Genomic DNA, 27,782 nt, shown 5'->3' with positions numbered 1-27,782 from the left:
TCTTGGCGTTCCTGACACGAGTAATAATCTTGGGGTTTTTTTTCAGACTTTAGTTGCTTGGTTTGTTGATGTGAAATAAAATTTGATCTTTAAACCAATGGTCATGCTTTTTTTTGCTGCAAAAAAAAAGAGTTTGTTTTAGTGCACGAGGAAGATTCTTTGTGCAATAACTAGTATAATTCTGTGTATTGGCACAATGGATTCATAGGGCAGAGTAAAAAAACACATCTTTTGCCAGGGCCATACTCAACAGAAGGGTAAACGCCTCGGCAAGGCAGAGCAAACTTCCTTTGCTATGGCCACACCCATGAGAAGGTTGGCTAAAGCCTGGTTCATACTTCATGCAAATGCGATTCAAATTGAATAATTCGTACAATTTTAACAATTAGCAACAGTTAAGATGTGTTCAACTCCTGCGAAAAATTCACTGCAAAAACTGCCAAATTTGCTTCGCATTCGCAGGAAGTATAAACCGGGCTTTAGCGTGACTCTTGTTCGGAGATCACCATGCCCCCAAAATTGTCCCGGAATGATTGATGCCCCAAAATTGTCCTTTTCATTTTCCAGCTGGCAGGGATAATCTTGGTGGTCAGCCCTAACAGTCAAGATGTTTCAACTACTTGAAGACGGACACTTGGATGATGATGTCTGAGACAGGGAGAAGATGGTGATGAGCTATGGTCATGGTGAGTTAAGACTTAAACAAATTGCAAACCTGTAGTTAATTGTGACAACAATTTCAAACCTCATAGGTCTTGACAAGTTACTGTAGATATTCGAGACACGATCAACCAAACTAGGATAAGCTCAACCACTCTAAGTGTACAAAACTTAGAGTGCTGGGGGCTAGTCAAACCTGCTTGTAAAGTAGCCCTAAAGGCTACAGAGAAATAGAAACCATTTAATTTGTCATGAAAATATTAGTTAGGTTTGTCAAAAATGTATGCATATTGTTTAAATGTACAGCTGACTGGAGTTAGGACAGGGGAAACAAATTGAGGAAGGCCTGATTATGCACAAATATTGAAAACTTTTGTCTTAAGTTTGAATTCAAGGCACTACTTGACTGCTTAGCAAAAATACTTGTTATAAATTTCACTAGAAGGATGTCCGTGAAGTTGCCTTATACGTAGGATTTGAAACTTTGCATGGTGGAAATACGATATAGAAAGGTTTGCGGTAACACCATGTAATGACTATCTCTAATGAGTTGGGGTGGCTCTGAAAAGAACCGTTGGTTTCAAACCGACGTCTCGATCAGTATGCTCTGATCGTCTTCTGGAGAAAGCTGTCTTATGTCATGAATTCTTGTTGTCATGGAAGCTGAACACAGACAATTTTGTTTTACCTAGGTGTTTTTGCATTCAGCATTTTGATGTTATTGTGTCTTTATTTATGCAATGTTGTATGATTCTTTGCAGGGATGACTGGGCAATCTTCAAGGGCTGAAATGAGGCAAAGTATTTTTCCTTGACATTTTTGTATGTTATTTGACAATCGATTGAGAGGGAAATGGCTGGGTTGTAAAAATTTGGGGAAGTCTATCAGGAATATTCTTCATATTCGAAACAGAAATATCTTGACAAATTCTCTGTAAGCAGAAGTTACGGTTTACCACCTACTAGATCTGTTTAATTCTGCGAGCTTACTGATAACAAACATTCATACCAGCACCAATCCTTGAGATCTGTTTCAGGCATTTAACCTCACTGAAATCTGCTGTTGTGAGCTTTTTGATAAAAGTTGTTATGGTTTGTCACTGACTAGATTGGTTTCAATTTGAACGAAAGCACATTGATCTGTAAAACTTATACCAGCACCAATCCTTGAGATAATAATAACAAATTCTTATAGCGCATTTTGCAATAACCGTATCAATGCGCTTTACATTGGTGCCCTGGTCATTGGGCCAATAACATCCCTTTAATCTTTCTCAGCTCCCAATAGGGAGTATACAGCCCCGAGCTGCCGTGGCGCTCCGAAGGTTTTTCATTCACAATATCAACCTCTACCCTCGCAGGTACCCACATATACCCCTGGGTGAAGAGAAGCAATTATAGTAAAGTATCTTGCTCAAGGACACAAGTTTCACGCCCGGGATTCGAACCCACATTATGGTGACTTAGCACCAGAACTTGAATTCGACCATGACATTCTACTCTTAGATCTGTTTCAGGCATACAATTAAGAAGGTCACTCAAAATTACTGTAGCTTATTTTGATTGCAACAATAAAAGCAATGCATGGGTTTCTCCCGTTAGAATTTGCTGCTTTCATTGTTGGCCTTGTGTTCACTTCTTTTAGGTTGAGATAAAATATTTTAGGTTGATATAATAATCTGTAAAGGTTAAGGAAAATTATCTTAACCTAACTGTTTGAATGATGAATAATGTTTAAACACTAAATGTTGATAATTGTTCATTTTTTTATATATATTTTTTTCGCAGTCAGGCTGAACATCACCGAAGACGTCTACCCTTCAACGATTAGATGTCCAAGACCAGACTAGCTGCACTCTCCAGTTAAAGGTGAATTATTAAATGGAGCTCTGTGTCCGCAGATTGCATGTTGTTGCTCCTTTTTTAACAGAAATTAGTAACGGTCATATATTTGTAGTATTGTAACTCATTCAAAAGATATATGTAATGTCATTTGGAAACCATTGCAACATTGAAAGTCTGGGTTGTTTATTTTTGCCAGTTTTTCAAAAGATTTTATCGGAAAACCCTTAATCAAAGTGTGCTAGCTAAACACAAAAACCCAGAATTTTTTTCATATTTTCTTGTTAACTTTTTGACTGCCAGTTGTCAAATTTCCTTTTTGAGAGCTTGCTAAAAATTTAATACCAGAACTAATACTCTTAAAGGACACCTCAAGTATTTGACGTTTACTGTGGTTCCACCAAACATTTTAATGTTCTAAGTTTATGTATTCTTATTTAATACTATTGAATATTAAGTTTTATTTATTTTTGGTAGTTTATTTAATTTTTTTTCTTCTTTTTTACCCATACACCGATGTGCGTCTGCACTGTATACTCAGTACTTTCCCTGAGTCCTGTGAACAAATACCACAGGCATATTACTCGGGTGGGAGTCGAACCCACAACCCTTGCAATTTAAACTCTTGAAGAAATACTTGGGTGGAAACAATTCGTTTTAATGATGGGTTATGTTCTTAAACACTTATCTTTGTTGCTAATTGTGCATTTTTGTTTGTGTTGCAGTGTTGCTTTAGTATCTTTAAAGACATCTACCCTTCAACAAGATCAGGATTTGCTTCGGTCTCCAGTAATGGTGAGACTCTGAAATGTTTAATTTTAATGTCGTACCCTGGTCTTAAATGAAGCCAGATGTAATAACTGTGCAGATGACATGTTGTTAGTATGTGTTGATCTTGTAGCATTGCAATTCATTCAAATGGTATATGTAATGTTGTTGCAATATTGGAAGACTGGCTTGTTTATTTCTGTCAATTTTTCTTCCAGATTTTATGGGAAAGACCTTAAAGGATGCCTCTGACTAAACACAAATGCCCATCTTTTTAGCTTGCCAAATTCCCTTCTGAGAGCTAACTAATGAATTCATACCCAAACCAATGTTCTAGAGGAGAGTTCAAGAATGTGGTCTTCCAAACTCTTTTGTTATGTTTATTAAATTTCTTATTTAGAGTATTAAAACAATCTTGGGTGAACACAATTTATTTAATGATAGGTGTTGTTGTTATACACTTGATTTTACTAATTGTGCCTTTTTTGCAGTCGGGCTTAACATCACCAAAGACATCTACCCATCAACAAGTTACTGTCCAAGAGGAAGACCAGACCAGCTGCATTCTCCAGTAAATGGTGAATTCCCAAACGGTTTACATATGTAATCTGTAATAATTGCTGTTGCTCTTTTTTGGACAGAAATTAGTATGAATCATATTCTTGTAGCATTTCGATGATTAAAGGAACACTCGTGCCGTTTTAGTTCATGACGTAAAAGGAAAACCATGCAATTTTGAGGCTTATTAGTTATATTTTACTACTGAAACGTCTTGCTAAACATAGACATTTTATAACATATGGTTTCAAATGCTTTTCATAGACCAATTCGCCCGATTCGTGGCAATGTGTTATTTGGCAATCATTGCAACAATGAAAGGCTGGGTTGCTTAATTTGTCAGAATTTTTAAACTGAAATATTCAGATAAATGGTTAGCTTTACTAGTTGTCAATTATATACATTCATTCTGAGAGCTCAGCAAATAAAAGTCCTCATAAAAAACAATGCTGTTTTAATGTTTTGTGTTTGTTACTTTTTTTTATTTAAGAATAACTTTGGTGGAAACAACTTGTATTAATGATGTTTAATGTTCTATAAACACTTCATGTTTCTAATGGTGCATCTTTTTTTTTTTTGCAGTAAGGCTTGGCATCAGCGAAGTAGATCTCCAAGACGAACCTATCATGAAGGAGCTACAGACATCATCATCCTTCGGCTGCGGAGCAGGGGACTACAAGCTTCTTCCAACTAAGACAATCTTGGGCAAGTGTGGAGATTTGGCTTGGTTGTAAAGCATATGCCTTTATCATCTCCAAGCAGACGTTGCACACATGTCAGGAATGATGTGTGTTGCATTCCTGGTCTTTTCCCGTCGGTAGAGTGTAAACCTTGACAAGCGTTACAGTCTTCAGTCATAGGTGAGTTCAAAACAAGATTGCTTCTAATATTTACCCATAGAATTACATATAAGAACTAGAGGGCGCACTGGCCTATATACGAGACCCGACATGCTCTCAGGCAGCCATTTTCTAAGTTGACAAAAACAGCATTGCGTAGGGTTCAACAAACACAAATTCCAATGTGTGTTTTATATTCAACGCGCAGACAGAATGGCGCGCACGTGTCTCCTCGCGGTCCTGTTGCGTTTGTGCAAACAGCATCACCAGTGCGCCCTCTAGTTCTTATATATAACTCTATGTACCCCTGTCCTGAATGGAGCTCTGTAATAAATGTGCAGAATGCGTGTCGTTACTCTTCCAAAACATGGCTCAGATTTTATATTGCGCCTAGCAGTGTTGTTGACCTAAGTCGGTGACTTGTACTCGAGTCACCAATTTTGTTGACTTGCGACTTGACTTGACTTGGACAAAAATGACTTGTGACTTGACCTGCGCAAAAATCACCTGAGAGGTTAGAATTGACTTAAGTAAGTTTGATTTCACAACATTGCAAATAGTATCTTGAAATGGTTTATGAAAAATCAAGTCACTTCCGCACACGACATTGTTTAGTAGAGATGCGACTTTTCAGATTTCAATCAGAAATCCACCTTTTTTTTATTTTTAAAGCCATTGGTCACTTGTGATAAACAGTATTGTCCAAAGCCCAAACGTTGTGTATCACAACTTTTATATAAAATAACAAACTGAGATTTAGGCTTAATTGGTCGTCAAAGTCGGGAGAAAATAACAGAAAAACCCACCTTTGTTTCTGCACGTTTCGCCGTGTCATGACACATGTTTAAAATAAATCCGTAATTCTTGATATCGAGAATCTATATTGTTTTAATGTTTTCTCAAAAATAAATCCGTAATTCTTGATATCCAGAATCTATATTGTTTTAATGTTTTCTCAAAAAGTAAAGCATTTCATGGAAAAATGTTTCACCAGAAGTCTTTCACCATTACCTTCTGTAAACCCTGTGAGTAAAATTCTGTTTCGAAAGTGTCCAATGGCTTTAACCCCAAAATCCAATTTTCTTTAGGTTTTTTTTGCTTTAGGTAACGTTACAGAATTGGTAAAAAATTACACGATCTAATGTTCATGATAGTTGAAAACATTGTCTAAAATGTCATATTTGATGAGAAATCAATAATCTAATTTCGCGTTTGGAGTTTATCGCTCAGTGAGCGTTTTATTTTTTTTATTTTTTTTGCATCGATGCAATGCAAAATTTGGTATCGGTTTTTCACTGTTCTCTCGTGACCCAGATGACCGATTGATCTAAAACTTCTACAGGTTTGTCAGTTTATGTGATGGTGGATTACATAAAGTGCTTATACTGCCAGCAACTGTTTTGGCAAAACGAATTCTGTAATGTTCCTTGAAAAAACATGTATAAATCGGATGGAAAATATCAGATACATTTTGTTTGTTTGTGTTGCAGTGAAGCTTAACATCTGCAAAGACGTCTTTCCCTCAACGCAAGTGGATCCATCCAAGACCAGCTGACAATAAAGGAGCTACGTGTACACTCTCAAGTCAAAGGCGAGTTCATAACAAGATTACTTTTGATATTTACCCCAGTCTTGAATGGAACTCTGTAACAATTATGCAGAATGCATGATGTTACTCTTGTTTTTAAAAAGGCACTGTACATGTCTGGGCCTAGCGTCCTGCGTCGGTGGACTCAATTTTTGTAATTTACGAAATATGGGTTCCAATCCTAAATCCACATTAGTCACAACAATTGTGTCCTTGAACGAGGCACTTTGCCTTAATTGCTTCTCTCCACCCAGGAGTACAATTGGGTATTCCCTGTGGTTGCCTTTAGTGGTTTGCCAGTGATCGCCGATGTTTATTCTTGAGTGACATATCTCTGGTGCTATGTCATGGTTGCCGATGTCGGTTTACTTTTGTTTCTGGAGCGACAGGCCTCTAGTGCTATGCCATTGGTGTCCGCTGTCGGTTCACTGTCGTTTCTTGAGCAACAGGCATCTGGTGCTATGTCACTGGTTGCCGATGTTGGTTTACTTTTATTCCTTGAGCGACGTTCCTCTGGTGCTAGTCACTGGTTACCGATATCAGTTACTGTCGTTTCTTGAGTGGCATTCCTCTGGTGCTAGTCACTGGTTGCCGATATCGGTTCACTTTCCTTTCTTGAGCAACATTCCTCTGGTGATAGTCACTGGTTGCCATGTCAGTTCACTGTCGTTTCTTGAGTGACAGGCCGTTGGTGCTATGTCACTGGTGCGTTGGCGGTTCACAGTCATTTCTTGAGCGACTGGCCTTTGGTTCTTTGCCTTTTGTTGTGGATGCAGTTCACTATCATTTTTTGAGTGACATTCCTTTTGTGCTGTGACATTAGTTGCCGATGTCCGTTCACTGTCACTCCTTGACAATGGGCCTTTGGTGCTATGTCATTGGTTTCCGATATCGGTTCACTTTCATTCCTTGAGCGCATTCCTCTGGTGCTAGTCACTAGTTGCCGAAGTCTGTTCACTGTTGTTTCTTGAGCGACAGGCCTTTGGCGCTAGGCCATTGGTTTTCAATATCGATTCACTTTCGTTCTATGAGCGACATTCCTTTGGTGATAGTCACTAGTTGCCGATGTCGGTTTACTTTCGTTCCTTGAGCGACATTTCTCTGGTGCTAGTCACTGGTTGCCAATGTCAGGTCACTGTCGTTTCTTGAGTGACGGGCCTTTGGTTCTATGCCATTGCTTTCCCATATCGGTCCACTTTCGTTCCTTGAGCGACATTCCTCTGGTGCTAGTCACTGATTGCTGATATCAGTTCACTGTCACTCCTTGAGCGACAGCCCTTTGGTGCTATGCCATTGGTTTCCGATATCGGTTCATTGTCGCTCCTTGAGCGACATTCCTCTGGTGATAGTCACTGGTTGCCGATGTCGGTTCACTGTCGTTTCTTGAGTGACGGGCCTTTGGCGCTATGCCATTGGTTTCCGATATCGGTTCATTGTCGCTCCTTGAGCGACATTCCTCTTGTGATAGTCACTGGTTGCCGATGTCGGTTCACTGTCGTTTCTTGTGTGACGGGCCTTTGGCGCTATGCCATTGGTTTCCGATATCGGTTCACTTTTGTTCCTTGAGCAACATTCCTTTTGTGCTATTGACTTGTTTCCTGATATTGGTTCACTGTCGCTCCTTGAGCGACAGGCCTTCGGCGCTATGCCATTGGTTTCCGATATCGGTTCACTTTTGTTCCTTGAGCAACATTCCTTTTGTGCTATTGACTTGTTTCCTGATATTGGTTCACTGTCGCTCCTTGAGCGACAGGCCTTCGGCGCTACGCCATTCGTTTCCGATATCAGATCACTTTCGCTCCTTGAGCGACAGGCCTTTGGCGCTAGGCCATTGGTTTCCGATATCGATTCACTTTTGTTCCTTGAGCAACATTCCTTTTGTGCTATTCACTTGTTTCCTGATATTGGTTCACTATCGCTCCTTGAGCGACAGTCCTTTGGCGCTATTCACTTGCTTCCTGATATTAGTTCACTGTCGCTCCTTGAGCGACACGCCTTTGGTGCTACGCCATTGGTTTCCGATATCGGTTCATTGTCGCTCCTTGAGCGACATTCCTCTGGTGCTAGTCACTGGTTGCCGATGTCGGTTCACTGTCGTTTCTTGAGTGACGGGCCTTTGGCGCTATGCCATTGGTTTTCGATATCGGTTCACTGTCGCTCATTGAGCGACAGTCCTTTGGCGCTATTCACTTGCTTCCTGATATTAGTTCACAGTCGCTCCTTGAGCGACATGCCTTTGGCGCTATTCACTTGCTTCCTGATATTAGTTCACAGTCGCTCCTTGAGCGACAGGCCTTTGGTGCTATGCCATTGGTTTCCGATATCGGTTCACTTTCGTTCCTTGAGGGCATTCCACTGGTGCTAGTCACAAGTTGCCGATGTCGGTTTACTGTCGATGCTTGAGCGACAGGCCTTTGGCACTATTCACTTGCTTCCTGATATTAGTTCACTGTCGCTCCTTGAGGGACACGCCTTTGGTGCTATGCCATTGGTTTCCGATATCGGTTCACTTTTGTTCCTCGAGCAACATTCCTTTTGTGCTATTCACTTGTTTCCTGATATTGGTTCACTGTCGCTCCTTGAGCGACAGGCCTTCGGCGCTATGCCATTGGTTTCCAATATCAGATCACTGTCGCTCCTTGAGCGACAGGCCTTTGGCGCTAGGCCATTGGTTTCCGATGTCGGTTCACTGTCGCTCCTTGAGCGACAGGCGTTTGGCTCTATGCCATTGGTTTTCGATATTGGTTCACTTTCGTTCCTTGAGCGCATTCCTCTGGTGCTAGTCACTAGTTGCCAAAGTTGGTTCACTGTCGTTTCTTGAGCGACAGGCCTTTGGTGCTATGCCATTGGTTTCCGATATCGGTTCACTTTCGTTCCTTGAGCGCATTTCTCTGGTGCTAGTCACTAGTTGCCAAAGTTGGTTCACTGTCGTTTCTTGAGCGACAGGCCTTTGGCGCTATGCCATTGGTTTCCAATAGCGATTCACTTTCGTTCCTTGAGCGACATTCCTTTGGTGCTATTCACTTGTTTCCTGAAGTCAGTGCACCATCGCTCCTTGAGCGACAGGCCTTTGGCGCTATGCCATTGGTTTCCGATATCGGTTCACTTTCGTTCCTTGAGGGCATTCCACTGGTGCTAGTCACAAGTTGCCGATGTCGGTTTACTGTCGATGCTTGAGCAACAGGCCTTTGGCGCTATTCACTTGCTTCCTGATATTAGTTCACTGTCGCTCCTTGAGGGACACGCCTTTGGCGCTATGCCATTGGTTTCCGATATCGGTTCACTTTTGTTCCTCGAGCAACATTCCTTTTGTGCTATTCACTTGTTTCCTGATATTGGTTCACTGTCGCTCCTTGAGCGACACGCCTTTGGTGCTATGCCATTGGTTTTCGATATCGGTTCATTGTCGCTCCTTGAGCAACATTCCTCTGGTGCTAGTCACTGGTTGCCGATGTCGGTTCACTGTCGTTTCTTGAGTGACGGGCCTTTGGCGCTATGCCATTGGTTTCTGATATCGGTTCACTGTCGCTCCTTGAGCGACAGTCCTTTGGCGCTATTCACTTGCTTCCTGATATTAGTTCACTGTCGCTCCTTGAGCGACACGCCTTTGGTGCTACGCCTCTGGTGCTAGTCACTGGTTGCCGATGTCGGTTCACTGTCGTTTCTTGAGTGACAGGCCTTTGGCGCTATGCCATTGGTTTCCGATATCGGTTCACTGTCGCTCCTTGAGCGACAGTCCTTTGGCGCTATTCACTTGCTTCCTGATATTAGTTCACTGTCGCTCCTTGAGCGACACGCCTTTGGTGCTACGCCTCTGGTGCTAGTCACTGGTTGCCAATGTCGGTTCACTATCGTTTCTTGAGTGACGGGCCTTTGGTGCTACGCCATTGGTTTTCGATACCGGTTCATTGTCGCTCCTTGAGCGACATTCCTCTGTTGCTAGTCACTGGTTGCCGATGTCGGTTCACTGTCGTTTCTTGAGTGACGGGCCTTTGGCGCTATGTCATTGGTTTCCGATATCGGTTCACTTTCGTTCCTTGAGCAACATTCCTTTGGTGCTATTCACTTGTTTCCTGATGTCAGTGCACCATCGCTCCTTGAGCGACAGGCCTTTGGTGCTATGCCATTGGTTTCCAATATCGGTTCACTTTCGTTCCTTGAGCGACAGGCCTTTGGTGCTATGCCATTGGTTTCTGATATCGGTTCACTTTTCTTCCTTGAGCGACATTCCTTTGGTGCTAGTCACTTGTTTCCTGATGTCAGTTCACTGTCGCTCCTTGAGGGCATTCCACTGGTGCTAGTCACAAGTTGCCGATGTCGGTTTACTGTCGTTTCTTGAGCAACAGGCCTTTGGCGCTATGCCATTGGTTTCTGATATCGGTTCACTTTTCTTCCTTGAGCGACATTCCTTGGGTGCTATTCACTTGTTTCCTGATGTCAGTTCACTGTCGCTCCTTAAGCGACGGGCCTTTGGTGCTATGCCATTGGGTCACTTTCGTTCCTTGAGCGACAGGCCTCTGGTGCTAGTCACTAGTTGCCGATGTCCGTTCACTGTTGTTTCTTGAGCGACAGGCTTTGGCGCTATGCCATTGGTTTTCGATATCGGTTCACTTTCGTTCTTTGAGCGACAGGCCTTTGACGCTATGCCATTGGTTTCCGATATCGGTTCACTTTCGTTCTTTGAGCGACAGGCCTCTGGTGTCAGTCACTTGTTTCCTGATGTCGGTTCACTGTTGCTCCTTAAGCGACAGGCCTTTGGTGCTATGCCATTATTTGCCAATATCTGTTCACTTTCGTTCCTTGAGCGACAGGCTTCTGGTGCTAGTCATTAGTTGCCGATGTCCGTTCACTGTCGATTCTTTAGTGACAGACCTGTGGCGCTATGCCTTTGGTTTCCGATATCGATTCACTTTCGATCTTTGAGCGACCTTCCTCTGGTGCTAGTCACTAGTTGCCGTTGTCGGTTAACTGTCGCTCCTTGAGCGACAGGCCTTTGGTGCTATGCCATTGGTTTCCGATATCGATTAACTTTCGTTCTTTGAGCGACATTCCTTTGGTGCTAGTCACTAGTTGCTGTTGTTGGTTCACTTTCGTTCCATGAGCGACAGGCCTTTAGCAATTGCCATTGGTTTGAGCGACATTCCTCTGGTGCTAGTCACTAGTTGCCGTTGTCGGTTAACTGTCGCTCCTTGAGCGACAGGCCTTTGGTGCTATGCCATTGGTTACCGATATCGGTTTACTTTCGTTCCTTGAGCGACAGGCCTTTGGCGCTATGCCATTGGTTTCCGATATCGGTTCACTTTCGTTCCTTGAGCGACATTTCTCTGGTGCTAGTCACTGGTTGCCGATGTTGGTTCACTGTCGTTTCTTGAGCGACAGGCCTTTGGTGCTATGCCATTGGTTACCGATATCGGTTTACTTTCGTTCCTTGAGCGACAGGCTTTTGGTGCTATGCCATTGGTTTCCAATGTCTGTTTACTTTTGTTCCTTGACCGACAATGCTCTGGTGCTAGTCACTAGTTGCCAATGTTATTCACGGTCGTTTCTTGAGCGACAGGCCTTTGGCGCTTAGCCATTGGTTTTTATTCTTGGTTAACTTTCGTTTGTCACTTGTTGCGTATGTCAGTTCACTGTCGTTTCTTGAGTGACATTCCTTTTGTGCTTTTGCATTAGTTGCTGATGTCGGTTCATTGTCGTTTCTTGAGCGACATTCATCTGGTGCTAGTCACTGGTTGCCGATGGCGGTTCATTGTCGGCTCTTGAGCGACAGGCCTTTGGTGCTATGCCATTGGTTTCCAATATCAGTTCACTATCTTGTTTCTTGAGCAGCAGACCTGTGGTGCTAGTCACTGGTTGCCGATGTTGGCTTACAATCGTTTCCTGAGTGACAGGCCTCTGGTGCTTTGCCACTGTTTGCCATTGTCAGGTCACTGTCGTGTGTTGAGTGGCAGGCCTCGTGTTTTAATTCACTGGTTGCCAATTCGATTCATAAAAAAAGATATTTTATCACACTTTTAATCAAGATTTAATACCCTGTTAGGGGGCTTTACCAGTTCAAATCTACTCTGCACTGTATTGTGTAAATAAAAACTGTTGGCTGATATATACTTTTTTTCTTCTTCAAACTTGACCTTTCAGAGACGGAGATGTGAGGAATGGTTTCCTGAAAAGAAGCGCAGAATTGAATCACCACTACTGATATCATCATGTATACGTGTATAAAGGAGAGCAACGCATATAAAAACATCGCTATAGTCACCACATCTTAGCTGCACGCAATTATGGCTGTAACAATCAGTTTATCTTAAACAGTAAGGTATTATAGATGTGTTTTTATGAACTGAATAAGCTACAATGTTTTCAGAACACTGTCACTCGCCTTGTGGAACGGTCTCCAAGAAATGAGCACATCATCCCTATTCTTCGCTGTGTCTACTGGCTGCCGATCAAGGACCATATTGAGTCCATGGTTGCTCACTTACAAGTCTCTACATGATCTCGCTCCTACATGTATCTCCGAACTGATAACTTTGTATAATACACATCCTCGTTGTCTTCGCTCATCATCACAGTGTCAAATGCAATTCCCCACAGAGTCTCTACTTCCCGATATGGGATTCATTGCTGCTCCCACCTTATGAAACAGTCTTCATCTTATTGTTAGCCAAGCTACTTCAATCACTTCCTTCAAGAGTCGTTCTAATTATTGTTTTAGCTGAACACTCCTGTGTTGTTTTTATGGCGAGATGCTGAGGATCTTGGCCAAGGGTGAAGTGCTGGTAACCTCTCCCCTTTTCATAACTTTTCTAATTAATGATGCACTCATTGTACTTTTTAATTCTCGTTATAGCTGAACATTCCTGTGTTGTTTTTATGGCCAGATGCTGAGGATCTTGGCCAAGGGTGAAAGTGCTGGTAACCTCTCCCCTTTTCATAACTTTTCTAATTAATGATGCACTCATTGTGCTTTTTAAGTCTTTTTTTAGCTGAACATTCCTATGTTGTTTTTATAGCCAGATGCTGAGGATCTTGGCTAAGGGTGTAAGTGCTGGTATCCTCTCCCCTTTTAAATATGTTTTTTATTATAAGTATGTTACTTTTGTGTAGAGGTTTATATAGGCACTGGACACTATTGGTAATTCCTCAAAATAATTTTTAGCGTATAAACCTATTTGCTAACTAGCAATGGAGAGCCATTGCTAGTTTGCAACATTGTGAGAAATGGCTCCCTCTGAAGTAATGTAGTTTTTGAAATGATAAAGACTTCAGCTGAAGCTTTTATTATGCATCTTAAAGCAGTCACACAAATTTATGCAACAAGGTAGTTTTTTCTTTCATTATTATCTTGCAACTTCAACGACCAATTGTGCCCAAATTTGTTGTTTTATGCATACATGTATGTTGGGAAAGTGAGAATACTGGTCTTTGACAATTACCAAATGTGTCCAGTGCCTTTAATAAGTATCTTTCATTATTGTCATTATGATTTTAATTTAACATCTTGTAAATAAGTACACCATTGCAAGCAAGCACAAATGCGATTTTTTTTTTGCGCTTTGAAATTGCGATAAATTGGAAAATTGCATAATGCGCTTGCAAGCAAATTAAGCGATCTTTGTGGTGCAGCGGTTAGATTAAAGGGACCTGGACACGTGCACGTGGCATGTGGGGTCCTACTTCCGGCTCGGGCCACTGGGTGGTTGATCTTAAAGGTGCATTTGGGCTCCTCATCTGTCAGGATGGTGCCGGTGTTATCACAAATGGTTGACCAACGGAAGTAGTCCCTAGTCCTTTCAACTAGGGACCGCGTTAGTAAGAGTAGGGAGGCTGTCCTGGCGCCGAAGTTGGGACAGTGGACCGGACCCGTCCCCTTAAGGGGCGGTGCAATTGGCTCTTACGATCTCAGAAAGCGTGTGGGGCTGGTATCCTGGAACCTGCACGTTGGTAGCCCTGCTAATTGAACTAAGCTTACCAGGATGAAAATCAGCAAAATCTGATGACAAAAAAATGATTGTGATGGTGTACTTATGTATAATGGTTTACTTAAATAAATTAATATTTTAGTGTTTTAAATAAAAGCTTATAATAAGTACATGTTCTGCATTGCAATTGCATTAGCGTGTTGAAGGTATGTCACCCCAGTATGATGTCTTGCAGTGTATCCCATTATAGTCTGTCTCTTATCATGGGAGTGTCAGCTCCTATAATGGTGACATTGTGAGATTGCACTATCATGCGAAGGTGCGTTCCACTTCTGCAGTGATGCGGAGGTGTGTGCCACTTCTGCCTTGTGCAGAGGTGCGTGTTGCTTCTTCACGGTCAAACTCCCTTAGGCCCAGGCAATGATAGCCCATCAACCAACTAGTTTGAGTAAAACCCCTCAAAAGAAATGTTAAATTTAAAATAGCATAGAACAGAATAACCCTTACCCTTATCTTGCAACAAAAAATACATGAGCGATGGGAGGCGACAGCGTTTTGAAGGCGTGTCACCCCAGTATGAAGTCTTGCAGTGTATCCCATTATAGTCTGTCTCTTATCATGGGAGTGTCAGCTCCTATAATGGTGACATTGTGAGATTGCACTTATCATGCGAAGGTGCGTGCCACTTCTGCATTGATGCGGAGGTGTGTGCCACTTCTGCCTTGTGCGGAGGTGCGTGCTGCTTCTTCACGGTCAAACTCCCTTGAGCTCAGGCAAAGATAGCCCATCAACCAACTAGGTTAAAGAAATTCCCCCAAGAAATATTTTTTAAATTTAATATAAAATAAAACAGAATAACCCCACCCTAATCCTAGCAACAAAAAATACATGAGCGATGGGAGGCGACAGCGTTTTGAAGGCGTGTCACCCCAGTATGAAGTCTTGCAGTGTATCCCATTATAGTCTGTCTCTTATCATGGGAGTGTCAGCTCCTATAATGGTGACATTGTGAGATTGCACTTATCATGCGAAGGTGCGTGCCACTTCTGCATTGATGCGGAGGTGTGTGCCACTTCTGCCTTGTGCGGAGGTGTGTGCTGCTTCGTAACGGTCAAACTCCCTTAGGCTCAGGCAAAGACAGCCAATCAGTTTACTTTGTTGAAGAATTCCCCCAAAAGGCCAAGTTTCAAACTGAAATAAAATGCTTGCAGTGGTGTACTTATGTTTAACTATGCATTTTTGTGAATTTGGTGTTAAACTTTATCAGGGGTGTTTACATAAGTTAAAGTTTAACTGTATGCAGTAATATTTGTGAATTGTGATGTTAAACTTTATCATGGGTGTTTACAGTACCTTTGGCTAGTTGTTGTTAGATTTTAAATAAGTATTCACCGGTTAAATTTGTTGGTATAGAAACGAGGTTGCTGCTGATAGGTTTGAGTGTTAGTCGTGCGAACATAACGTTGTCGCGCGTTGAAATGTTGCGGAAATATCACATTTGCTTCGTCATATAGGTCTTTTTCTATGAAAGACTTGCCCTGGAACGTGTCGTCGTGTTGTCTTCATAATTCACAGACAAATTATAAATTACAAAATTTGATCAATAAAAATATAAATCATGAAACTTACTTTTAATGATTTGGGCTTTGTAAATTACAAAGTCTGTTTCACAAAACAACTTATTTTGACTTTTTTACATTATACTAGATCTTACCACTAACATCGAAAAAATGTATTTTTTTTTTTATAGTTTAATTATAACTACTTTAACAATCTAACACATTACAAAGTAGCGTTATGAAATGTTAATCATATCAAACAAAACTAAAAATCAGTAGAGAAAATTACAATTTATAATTTACAGTTTACAAGAATGTCATTTGTCTAATTTATGAATTTGACAATATGTAATTAAGGGGTAGTGTTTCCTACTAACATTCCACAATTAAATTAGAACTAACATTTATCAATATAATTTGAATAAAATTGACACTTATAAACATATCCTCTGGTAACATGTTTATGACAACTTAAAAATTACATTTACAAAAGGGGGAAGGACACAATTATTTCACTAAAATTAAAACAATACAGTTTAATTTAATACATCACATGTACACATGTACAATCAGTGGGGGCCAGGCCTACGTGTAGATGAATATAATGTTTAATTTGTTATTACACAGTTTTACTTGAAAATTAACTGTATAAAATTATCTGCATTACAAAAAAACATACTAACATAGCTGAATGTATACAATATTCTTTCAAATTTATAGCCAACATTAAATCAAATTCAAAAATTAATGCTATTATATGAAACAAAAGTGTAAGATAAAACGTGTAATGTCGGCAAAACAAAACATTGCTTATTTTTTGTTAACTTGCGCTGCGGATATCGGACATTAATATGCATTTAAAATGCGGTCGGTGCATCTATTAACTCGGGCAAAAAATATATTATGATAACCTTAGGACAAAAGGGTGAAAGACACAATTATTTAACAAAGGTTAAAACAATAAATGAACTTAGTTATGAACATTAAATGTAATCAGTGGGGGATGCCAGGCCTACATGTAGATAAATACTATGTTTTAATTTTTATGAAACAGTTTTAGTTTTTATGTAACAGTTTAATTTGGGTATTAACTATATAAAATTATCCGCATTACAAAAAATACATACTAACATAGCTGAATGTGTACAATATTCTTTCAAAATTGTAGCCAACATTAAATCAAATTCAAAAATTAAAGCTATCATATGAAATAAGTAATAAACTAGTTTATCTTTTTTATAAATCGAAACTGAGACTAAAAGAGTTTCACAAAAGTGTAAGATAAAATGGCGTGTAACGTCGGCAAAAAGATATTGTTTTTTTTTTATAATATTAACGAGCGCTGCGGACATCGGACATTAATATGCATTTAAAACGCGGTCGGTGCATCTATTAATTCGGGCAAAAATTATTTTATGATAACCTTAGGACAAAAGGGTGAAGGACACATTTATTTAACTAAAGTTTAAACAATAAATACTTGTGAACTTAGTTATGAACATTATATGTAGTCAGTGGGGGATGCCAGGCCTACATGTAGATAAATACTATGTTTTAATTTTTATGAAACAGTTTTAGTTTTTATGTAACAGTTTAATTTGGGTATTAACTATATAAAATTATCTGCATTACAAAAAACAATCTATCAGAGCTGAATGTGTACATTATTCTTTCAAATTTATGCACAACATTAAATCAAATTCAAAAATAAATGCTATAATATAAAATAAGTAATAAACTAGTTTATCTTTTTTATAAATCGAAAGTGAGACTAAGAGAGTTTCACAAAAGTGTAAGATAAAATGGTGTGTATCGTCGGCGAACAAAATATTGATTGTTTTTTGGTAACGAGCGCTGCAGATGTCGGACATTAGTATGCATTTAAAACGTGGTCGGTGCATCTATTAACACAAAATATCCTAACATAACCTTAGGCCGTTGCATCTACTAACTTGGGCAAAAAATATCCTATGATAACCTTAGGACAAAAGGGTGAAGGACACAATTATTTAACTAAAGTTTAAACAATAAATACTTATGAACTTAGTTATGAACATTATATGTATCAGTGGGGGATGCCAGGCCTACATGTAGATAAATATTATGTTTTAGTTTTTATGAAACAGTTTTAGTTTTTATGTAACAGTTTACTTTTGAAATTATCACAGGCATGAACTTTATATACAATCAGTGGGGGCCAGGCCTACATGTAGATTAACATTATGTGAAACTGTTTAATTAGGAAATTAACTATATACAATTATCTGCATTACAAGCAAAACCATTTTTTTTAAAGCAAAAGTAAGATTAAAAGAGTTTCAAAATAGTGTAAGATAAAATGGCGTGTAATGTCGACAAAAAAATACTGCTTGTTTTTAACGAGCACACAGATATCGGACATTAATATGCATTTAAAACGTGGTCGGTGCATCTATTAAAATCAAAATATCCTAACATAAACTTAGGACAAAAGGGTGAAGGACACAATTATTTAACTAAAAGTAAAACAATAAATACTTATGAAGTTAGGTATGAACATTATTAAGTACATTGTGTAATCAGTGGGGGATGCCAGGCCTACATGTAGATTAATATTATGTTTTAGTTTTTATGAATTAGTTTAATTTGGAAATTAACTATATAAAATTAACTGCATTCATTTTGTGTATTACAAACATGTAACTTTTTCATTACTAAAAACAGTGTACATTATGCTTTCCAATTTATGCACCATAGTTCGTTGTATTTAAAAGCTGATGCTTTAATATGAAATTTGTCGTAACAGCTAATTTATTTCAATAAATAGAAAATGAAACAGATAGAGTTACTTCATAGTGTAAGATAGGCTTTGGCGAGTTCATAAAATCTCGGGTAGCGTCGGTAAAAGAAAATATTGCTGTTTTTTTATGGTCGCGCGCTGCAGATATCGGACGTTAATATGCATTTTAAATGCGGTCGATGCAGCTATTAAGTTGAACGAAAAATGCAGCCTCGCTTCTGTAAGGGTATCATGTAAAACATCTGCTGTTAATAGAAATAAGAAATGATGTAATTAAATGCTTGAGTTTTAAATCTATGTGTTAATAAAGTTTAAGTAAGATTTGATATTATAAAACCACTTTTATTGTATGATTACATTAGATATTACTTAAAGAAATGTTTTGTTAATGAGGCATGTGTAGGAGGGGTGCTGTTGGCAAGAATGAATAAAATGGCAGCGAGATAGCGGAGCACCCTCCATGCAGTAACCAAATTAAATCTACAACTATACCATATTGAAGTATGTATAAAATGCTTGCATTGCGAGCTCTGTGTAGTTCTTGTTTGAATTAAAATAACTGGTATATTGTTTAACTCTGATGGAGTAAATTGGGGGGGGGGTTAGCTTGATAAGAGAACACAGTTTTTGAACTGTTGTTAGGGAAAATTAAATTTACTTTAAAGTTATTAAGGAAGACAAGTAATTTATGCAAGTTTAAGGATGTATAAAACGCTTGCAGTGCAAGCTCTGTGTAGTTCTTTTTATGAATTAGAATAACTAGTATTATTTTCAACTCTTAAGGAGTAAATTGAGGGGGGGGGGTAACTTGATGGGGAATGCAGTTTTTTAACTGTTAAATCATTAAGGAAGACGAGTAACTTATTCAAATTTAGTTTGTACTTAAAATAAAGTCACTAATAGACTTTAGGTATTAAATGGTGGCAATACGCATTTTGTAGTGGTTGGGTCGGTGCGCAACCTTCTTTAGACCCGTAGTTGATTGCGCTTTACGCAAATGATGTCATGTGCATAAGGTCCATTACGGTACTCTGTTAATTATTTTGTATTATTTATGTTGTTAGTTTAGATTGTAAAATTACTTGTAAGGTTTGTAGTCTTTGCGTTTACTTGAGAAACAAATTTGTTGTAGTTCTTTGTAATTTTGTGATCTTTTTAAATGTTACTTGTTTTAAGTATTAAAATATTTAATGTAGTCTTAAAGGTGTATAGCTTTACTCGTTAAAGACATCTGGAAATATTTGTATTGTTTATATTTGTTCTGGAAATAAACCTTTATTTAACATACACCAACTGGCATGTCTTTATTCTATCTTTTTTCTTGTGACTCTTGCTAAGGTCAAAGGTCATATGGTGCATCTCAATTTTTTTTTTATGCGGCTTTTCCATTCTAAGGTTTAAATATTAGTTCCGAGCAAATTTTTCAAGAGCCGCCGTAGCGCAGCGGGCTAGCTCACAGCCCCAGGAATCCTGGAGCTGTGAGCAGGGTGGGTTCAAATCCCTCCGGGGACCCTTTTACCATTAAAAAAAGACTTTTTTTATAATTCTGATAAAAATGTGCAGGGCTTGAACCGGGGACCTTCCACTCTGTAAGCACTTTCTCTCACTGCTGTGCTACTGAGCTGTTATAAAAATCTAACGGTTTTTGGAGTGATGAAGTTAAAAATGGCTGACTTAGAAAATATTTCAGAATTTATTTTTCCCTGGCTCAACCCTTGGATTTCTAGCTGATCTGAGAGTTGACCAGGGCCTACCAAGGGCCTTGGAGCTTGGCTGGAGGAGTAAAATTTCTAAGTGCTGAGGGGCCAAGGAGGTTGCTCAGTGGGCTAGGGTAAGGGTTGCCTCTGCTCTGAGACTGCCGGGCAAGGGGCGGGGAGTTTGCTGGTTAGCCAGTGGGCTCGGTTGGTTGGGATGAGGTCTTGGGTGATGGTAGGAATGATGATGGGCTTGACTGGGATGAGGACTTAGGGTGATGGTAGGGGTGATGGACTTTGACTGTTTGGGATGAGAACTTGGGTGATGGTAGGGGTGATTGGCTCGGCTGTTTGGGATGAGGACTTGGGTGATGGTAGGAGTGATTGGCTTGACTGTTTGGGATGAGGACTTGGGTGATGGTAGGGGTGATCGGCTCGACTGTATGGGATAAAGACTTAGGGTGATGGTGTAGGAGTAATGGGGTGGGCTTTTTGGGATGAGGAGTTGGGGCGATGGTAGGAGTGTTTGGCTGAGACGGGCATGATAAAGTTTGGGAGGACTAGGGGTACGTTCGGATGAGATGGGGTTTTTCGTATTAAAGGTGTGGTGTGGTACTTTTTATTTAAAGTTGTTAAACGGGGGTGGAACTTTTGTTATTAAAGTGGTTATTCTTAGATGTAATTTAACGGTAGGGGTTTTTCGTATTAAAGGTGTGGTATGGTACTTATTATTTAAAGTTTTTAAAGGGGGTGGAACTTTTGTTATTAAAGTGCTTATTCTTAGATGTAATTTTAACGGTAGGGGTTTTTCATATTAAAGGTGTGCTATGGTACTTTTTATCTAAAGTATTTAATGGGGGTGAAACTTTTGTTATTAAAGTGGTTATTCTTAGATGTAATTTTAACGGTAAGGGTTTTTCGTATTAAAGATGTGGTATGGTACTTTTTATTTAAAGTTTTTAAAGGGGGTGGAACTTTTGTTATTAAAGTGGTTATTCTTAGATGTAATTTTAACGGTAGGGGTTTTTCATATTAAAGGTGTGCTATGGTACTTTTTATCTAAAGTATTTAATGGGGGTGAAACTTTGGTTGTTAAAGTGGTTATTCTTAGATGTAATTTAACGGTAGTGGTATTTGTATTAAAGGTGTGGTATGGTACTTTTCAGTCAAAGTATTTAATGGGGTTGAACCTTTTCTATTAAAGTGGTTATTCTTAGATGTAATTTAACGGTAGGGTTTTTTCGTATTAAAGTTGTGGTATGATACTTTTAATTTAAAGTTTTTAAAGGGGTGGAACCTTTGTTATTTAAGTGGTTATTCTTAGATGTAATCTAACAGTAGGGTTTTTGTGTATTAAAGGTGTGGTATGCTACTTTTTAGTCAAAGTATTAACGGTAGGGGTTTTTCGTATTAAAGGTGTGTTACTTTTTTTTCAAAGTATTTATTGGGGTGGAAATGAGGAGTATTTGGGCTGTACTGTTGGGAGGAGGGCTTGGGGTGATGGTAGGAGTAATGGGATAGGCAAGTACCATTTTGTTTTGGAGGGTTTTCAGTCAATTATAAACAAATCTATATTTATGGTTTACTTATTTGTATTGAAGGTATGACTCAATGGTTAAGGATAGGGACAGGGTTCTATGTCTTACTTTAATACTTATAATCCACAACACATTATATGTAAAACAATAGCACATTAAAGTAAGGAAATATGAGAGATTTCTTTTTTCATTTATAGAATCATTTTATTTGACAACTCAAACTTCAAATAATATATTATAATGTACACATTATAAGTAATCTTAACATTATCAGCGTAAGACAATCGTTTTAATTTAGTTTTCAATAACTTTGAATTATTTGCAGAGTGATGTTTTAAGCACCATTTGGACACTTCTTATGAAAGATTAAATGTTACTATTTTATTTGTCAATACATATTTCAAATTTCTACCCTGGGCCTAATTTCACAGAGCTGCTTTTAGCTGAAAATATTTCTTAGCAGTTTTCTGCTGAGCATAAATGAGCGGGATACCATACCAGTCACCTGTTGTTAATATAGCACAGTAGTTAGGCTGGTAACCATATTTTGGTAAGCATATTTATGTTTGTGCTAAGCTTCTTTGGGGGCTTTAAGCACCTCTATGAAATTGTGCAATTTTTAAAATCCAAATACCAGAAATCATAGATAAATCGTTTGCAACAGATTGTATGCTAGTAACACTTTTTACTATGAGGAATGCTTTATTGCACAATTGATTTAGGGTGCACAGTTCTGTCATCAAATCAGGTATTCCCGTCAAGAAACTACAATGCCTGGTATTGGGTTTTGGTTAAAATCATGTTTTTTTTTACTTTGTCAATTTAAATTAGGTCTGCCAGTAACAAATCTTGAAACTTATCTGCATTTATCAAGAAAATATCACAACACTTACTGACTCAGAGATTATTAGGGTTTCGTCAGCCAGTCGCAAATAAGATAAAACTTGTAAAGGACAGTGTCTAGCTTTTCATTAATATGAAATAATAATTTGCTTTTAAGATGTTTGTCCACTATGCAAATAATACCTCTTAAAGGCACTGTACACCTTGCGTAAGATTTGAGTGAGATTTTACCTCTTTCTTAAAAACTATGTCACTTCAGAGGGAGCGGTTTCTCAAAACGTTGTATACTATCAACAGCACTCCCATGCTCGTAACCAAGTAAGTTTTTATGCTAACAATTAAGTAATTACCACAAGTGTCCAGTGTCTTTAAGTCAACAACATTAAGAGCAAAGAATATGGCTACTTATAATTATTGAGCTATTAGTTTACTTTTGTGTAGCTTTAAGTTGTGGAGTAAAATAAGTGTACCTTGCAAGAAATCTAATTATAAGATAAGGTTTTTTCCTCCTGGTAACAATAGTCTATACCAGACCCACTATTTTTCTGAAATCTTAAAGCCACTCTCTCGAGAAGTATTCCACCCGAGAAACAGTACATTTTTCTCCAACATTATGAGTTCAAAATACACACATTGTGTGCTTGCTTGCAAATGGTACACTTACTTTTTACAAGAACATTAAACTTGAATGTTAGATTACCTCTATGTCTGACATCATTAATTAACATGTCTACAATTTTACAAATGAAATCAACAAGCTTGTTCCTCATTTATCATTCCTTTATTTAATAGAATGGCTTGAAAACCTTGGTGTTTCAATACTATTAGTTTTTCTCTCAAACTCTGAAGATTTCAAGATTGTAATGAAAGATATTTGCTACACAAAGTAGGATACAAGCTCTTTCATGCTGTGAAATGGAAACATTGAGGTGTCCTAAGATGTAACAGGACACAAAACAAGGAAGTCAAAAACTTCTATTTATGCTTAACAATGTAACTCATTGCAATCTTGCTTCTGCATCTCTCCTGCGCCAGGAGTGTCTTTTAGACAGACATGGCACATTATAAATTGCCACTATTATTATATTTGTTATTATTATTTGTTATTATTAAATGAACTAGCCCTAACTTGTGGCGTTTAATTTGCCCTTGTCATCAAAATATGTGATCCATTAATGGTGACTCCATTTATACAACATTCCAATTTTCAAATAATATTTGCCAAAGTGTACATTAAACAAACTGGATCTCGTTTGCCTGAACTAAATTTTGTAAATATGTTTTCGGTCAGGCATGGTGTTCAGCACATTCCAGATCTTTTACTTATCATCATACAATGCAAAATAATTTCATTCCTAGTTTAAGGTTTAACTATCATTGGTTTGTACTAAAAACCTTTTTGTATTTTTTTTGTACAGTTAAAGGGGTTTTGTTAATCAAAAACATGTTTCCTATCTTTTAAATCTGTAATCAATCTGTAGGGACGGACCTCGCATTTCGGGTTAGGCTGGTGCCAGCATTTCATCCCCAAAAATGTTGTGGTATGTGACGAGATATTCTGTTGGTATGAGTGCTGCAAAAACAGACCACCCTTTGATGTTAGTGTAAAACAACCACAGGTATTTTACCTTCCTCTTGCGTAACCCTCACACATCTTAACTCGTGATGTGTAGACAGTGGGCTGACTATACGCAGTTGCAGGTCTCAAGAATCTACTCTGTGACAGGTAGACATCATCTACAGATAATATTAAAACAAACAAATGTTTATTTTTAAGGTTTAAGGTAGAATGTGTGTTCAAAAATGTAATTTTAGTTTTTTAAGTATTCAAAGAATAAGAGCACTGAGTTCAAACTTTGGTGTTTCCGATCAGCAGAGTGTGGGTTTGAGTCCCAGTCTTGACACTTGTGTCCATAAGCAAGACACTTTTAAAACCATTGCTTCGTCCTTCAGATGGGACATAAAGACTTTGGTCCCGTGTGTTGTGTATTGCACATAAAAGAACCCCATGCATTTATCGAAAAGAGAAAGGGTTCACCCCGGTGTTCCTGGTTTGATTGTCAGCATATTGTGCCACAGCACCTTGTAAACCATTACATGGTGATATGTTAGGAGTAAATCTCATCATTCAAACATAGTCCCACATAGTCCCAAACACCTCGGAGGAAAAAACTGTATATAAAGCGCTTACAGCATCACGGATATGCGCGCTTATATTTTAAGAAATCACTATCATTAATCAACGTTTTTGCGACCCAACTTCTTCCCCTTCGAAAAAAAGTATAACAAAATACAGATTTAAATCAATCTACACTAAAATACAGTTGTTATCACTCGATTGAATTTGGCATGTTTTTTTATTCAACGATTTAGTGGAACTCCCCACCAATCAGTTCGATTACACCTTACTCTATTAGTCTAGTTACGTTTAATACTGTCAACAGATTGAACTATAGGCAAAGTGAGGATAATTTGAATTAAGGAAACTAGGACAGTTTAGAACCAACAGCTCTTGCAATGTTCAGGGTTGTTCCTGTAACCTTTTATTAAAGGCACTGGACACCTTTGGTCATTGTCAAAGACCAGTCTTCTCACATGGTGTATCCCAACATATGCATAAATAACAAACCTGTGAAAATTGGAACTCAATTTGTCGTGAAAGTTGCGAGAGAAAAATGGAAGAAAAAACACCCTTGTCACACAAGTTGTGTGCTTTCAGATGCTTGATTTCGAGACCTCAGCTGAGGTCTCGAAATCAATTCAAATATTTTAGTGAGAAGTTACTTCTTTTTCAAAAACTACGACACTTCAGAGGGAGCAGTTTCTCACAATGTTTTATACTATCAACAGCTCTCCATTGCTTGTTACCAAGTAAGTTTTTAAGCTAACAATTACTCTGAGTATTTACCAACAGTGTCCAGTGACTTTAAGAAGAGAGCAGTTCATTTACCTGATTCATCGTAGATTATTGGGAAGTTCATCGACTGCAGGTCTCAGACGTCTACTTGGTTGATGAGTAGATCTCGGTGGAGATGACAACCCTCACTGTATCATGCATACAAAAACAAAATGATGTTTAAGTTGGTTTTACAAATATGAACAAGCAAAGATAATGTAGAGATTATCCTTTTTCATTTTATTTAACAAACCATGTTATATCATACAAACAAAGAATATTATAATTTATTATCAAGAGGTTTGTGCTGAAATACCCTTACAAGAGATGCATCATAATTTCGGTGATTTTTCAAAATCGTACAGCAACAAAAGGGTTCTTTCCATAAGCAAATTTAAAATTGTTTTATAGTGGATCGAAATGCTGATTAAACCAGCAAAGGAATGACAATCAAACTCACAAAAGATCATGGTCTTTTCCTTGAAGCATTAACAAATAAATGACATCCAAAAATAATTTCATTTGATTTATTCTGATTGTGAAGCCCAGGACTCTCAGAAAAGCAAACTTAATCACAATATACTAGCCAAGAACCTGGAGGGGTTTCAGTTTTAGATGTGGGAGGAAAAATGTTCCAGGAAAACCCACAAAGTCTTAGAGGGACTGAAAACCCAATCCACGTAGTACCCCAAGTATGATTTAAACCAGGGTCCTAAAGATGGAAGGCGAAGAAAGATGCCACTATGCCAACCAAACCATTAATGTTTGGCATTTCCGAGATGTACGTGTTCATAAATTTACCTCATCTTTTGCCAGAAGAAACATTCAACATTCAAGGTTGTCATGTATAGTGAAGACATCCACGTTGTTGACGGGTTGATCTCATTTCAGCATTACTAACTCTGTGAAAATAAAATTAACAAATCATTTAATTTTGTCGCACTAAATCTGAACCTGTCCTCATTTGTTTTTTGTTTTGAAAATGAGTCGCTGATTCAAATCAAATTCAATGTATTTGTTGGGGGGGGGGGGGTATTAGTCACTTACAGCAAGATTTGCTAGTCACATACAGCAAGATTTGCATTTTGGCAATCACAATTTGTGACTTCCCCTCCCATACAAACAAGAACCTGCATGCACTGTGGAAGTAGGTTTCTTTAGTTTTATAACAAACCTTTCTTGACAAAATTTCCTTCAGACTACAATTTGACATTGTATAAATCTATCTTCCATAAAAACGTATTTGAAAATGTATTTGAAGCATAGGCTTAGCTTTTTCGGTTCACGCAGTTTGAATAAGATTTGGAGACCCAATTGCTCGACGGGGAGCAGCCAGCGGCATAAAGCTCCACAGCGGAGCTATGCTGGCGCCCCCTACAGGCCGATCAGCTTCGACGTTACAGTACAGAGGTATTTAGATATTCAAATACCTCCTTAAATATTCGCCCATCATATGCTGTACCCAACTCAAATATTAGAGTCCAGTGCTGCCCCTGGCATTAGGTGGAACTAACAATGAGGGAAAGTCATGATTAATTTAAATGAAGGAAACTAGAACAAATTTATGACCAACTGTTTAATATATGATTTGAGGCATTGCATGGTGAGGTATCAATATATATTTGCTTTGCGGTAACACCATGTGTGTATCTACTTGCCAGGTAGAGTTTGTTCTTTATTCTACTACTGCGGAGTAGATTGTTCGGGTGTTCGGGAGATTTCTCAGTTCCGAAAAGAACTGTCCTGCTTTTTAACTATTACCCGGGCGGATGGTATGTAAAATAGGCTGGGACTTATACTCTAGTTTATAGGATCGAAATTAACTGTACTACCGCGAAGTCAGTTCTTAAATTGGTCTCAACGTTTCGACTAGGTCGCCCTAGTCATTGTCATCTTGTATCACAACTGTTTAATATTCAGGAGTTTCCCTTACCTTTTCAGAAGGAGAGAGCAGTTCCTTTACCAAACTCGTTGTGCATTGTTAGGAAGCTCATCCACTGCAGGTCTCAGACATCTACTTGGTTGATGAGTAGATCTCTGTGGAGATGACAACCCTCACTGTATCATGCAAACAAATAAAAAAGTCTCATGGATAATGAAACATAACAGTAAGTTTTAGATTAACATTTGCCCTCTCATTTATTGGTCCCCCTTTTTGTGATAAGCAATGTGTAATAAGTCAACTCAGTTTGCTCTGTTAATTTGGCTTTACAGGAGTTGGGAAGAAGTGAGTATAAAAATACAGCACATAAATTGGAACAAAACCAAATGTTCATAAATAAACTATTACGAAGTCA

At 38.6% G+C, this 27,782-nt stretch overlaps 2 long non-coding RNA genes across 4 annotated transcripts; one reads left to right on the top strand and one right to left on the bottom strand.

Annotated features, from left to right (window-relative positions):
• Nucleotides 1–573: 573 nt before the first annotated feature.
• Nucleotides 574–13,038, top strand: LOC139940253 (uncharacterized). Of its 3 annotated transcripts, XR_011786434.1 has the most exons (8): nt 574–686; nt 1,422–1,455; nt 2,448–2,528; nt 3,227–3,296; nt 3,761–3,847; nt 4,410–4,687; nt 6,157–6,257; nt 12,393–13,038. It is a non-coding gene; the product is annotated as an uncharacterized lncRNA (long non-coding RNA). The 3 variants fall into 3 exon arrangements; XR_011786436.1 differs by lacking the exon at nt 1,422–1,455 and having other exon boundaries at nt 2,452–2,528; XR_011786435.1 differs by lacking the exon at nt 1,422–1,455.
• An 8,987-nt stretch (nt 13,039–22,025) lies between these two features.
• LOC139939374 (uncharacterized) lies at nt 22,026–27,547 on the bottom strand. Its single transcript, XR_011786292.1, has 4 exons — nt 27,419–27,547; nt 26,287–26,387; nt 25,540–25,634; nt 22,026–24,326 (listed from the first exon to the last, which is right to left on the bottom strand). It is a non-coding gene; the product is annotated as an uncharacterized lncRNA (long non-coding RNA).
• Between the last annotated feature and the right edge of the window lie 235 nt (nt 27,548–27,782).

This window comes from Asterias amurensis, chromosome 1 (genome assembly GCF_032118995.1).
Source record: "Asterias amurensis chromosome 1, ASM3211899v1".
NCBI classification, from domain to species: domain Eukaryota; kingdom Metazoa; phylum Echinodermata; class Asteroidea; order Forcipulatida; family Asteriidae; genus Asterias; species Asterias amurensis.
This window is presented reverse-complemented; position numbering and strand designations above follow the sequence as displayed.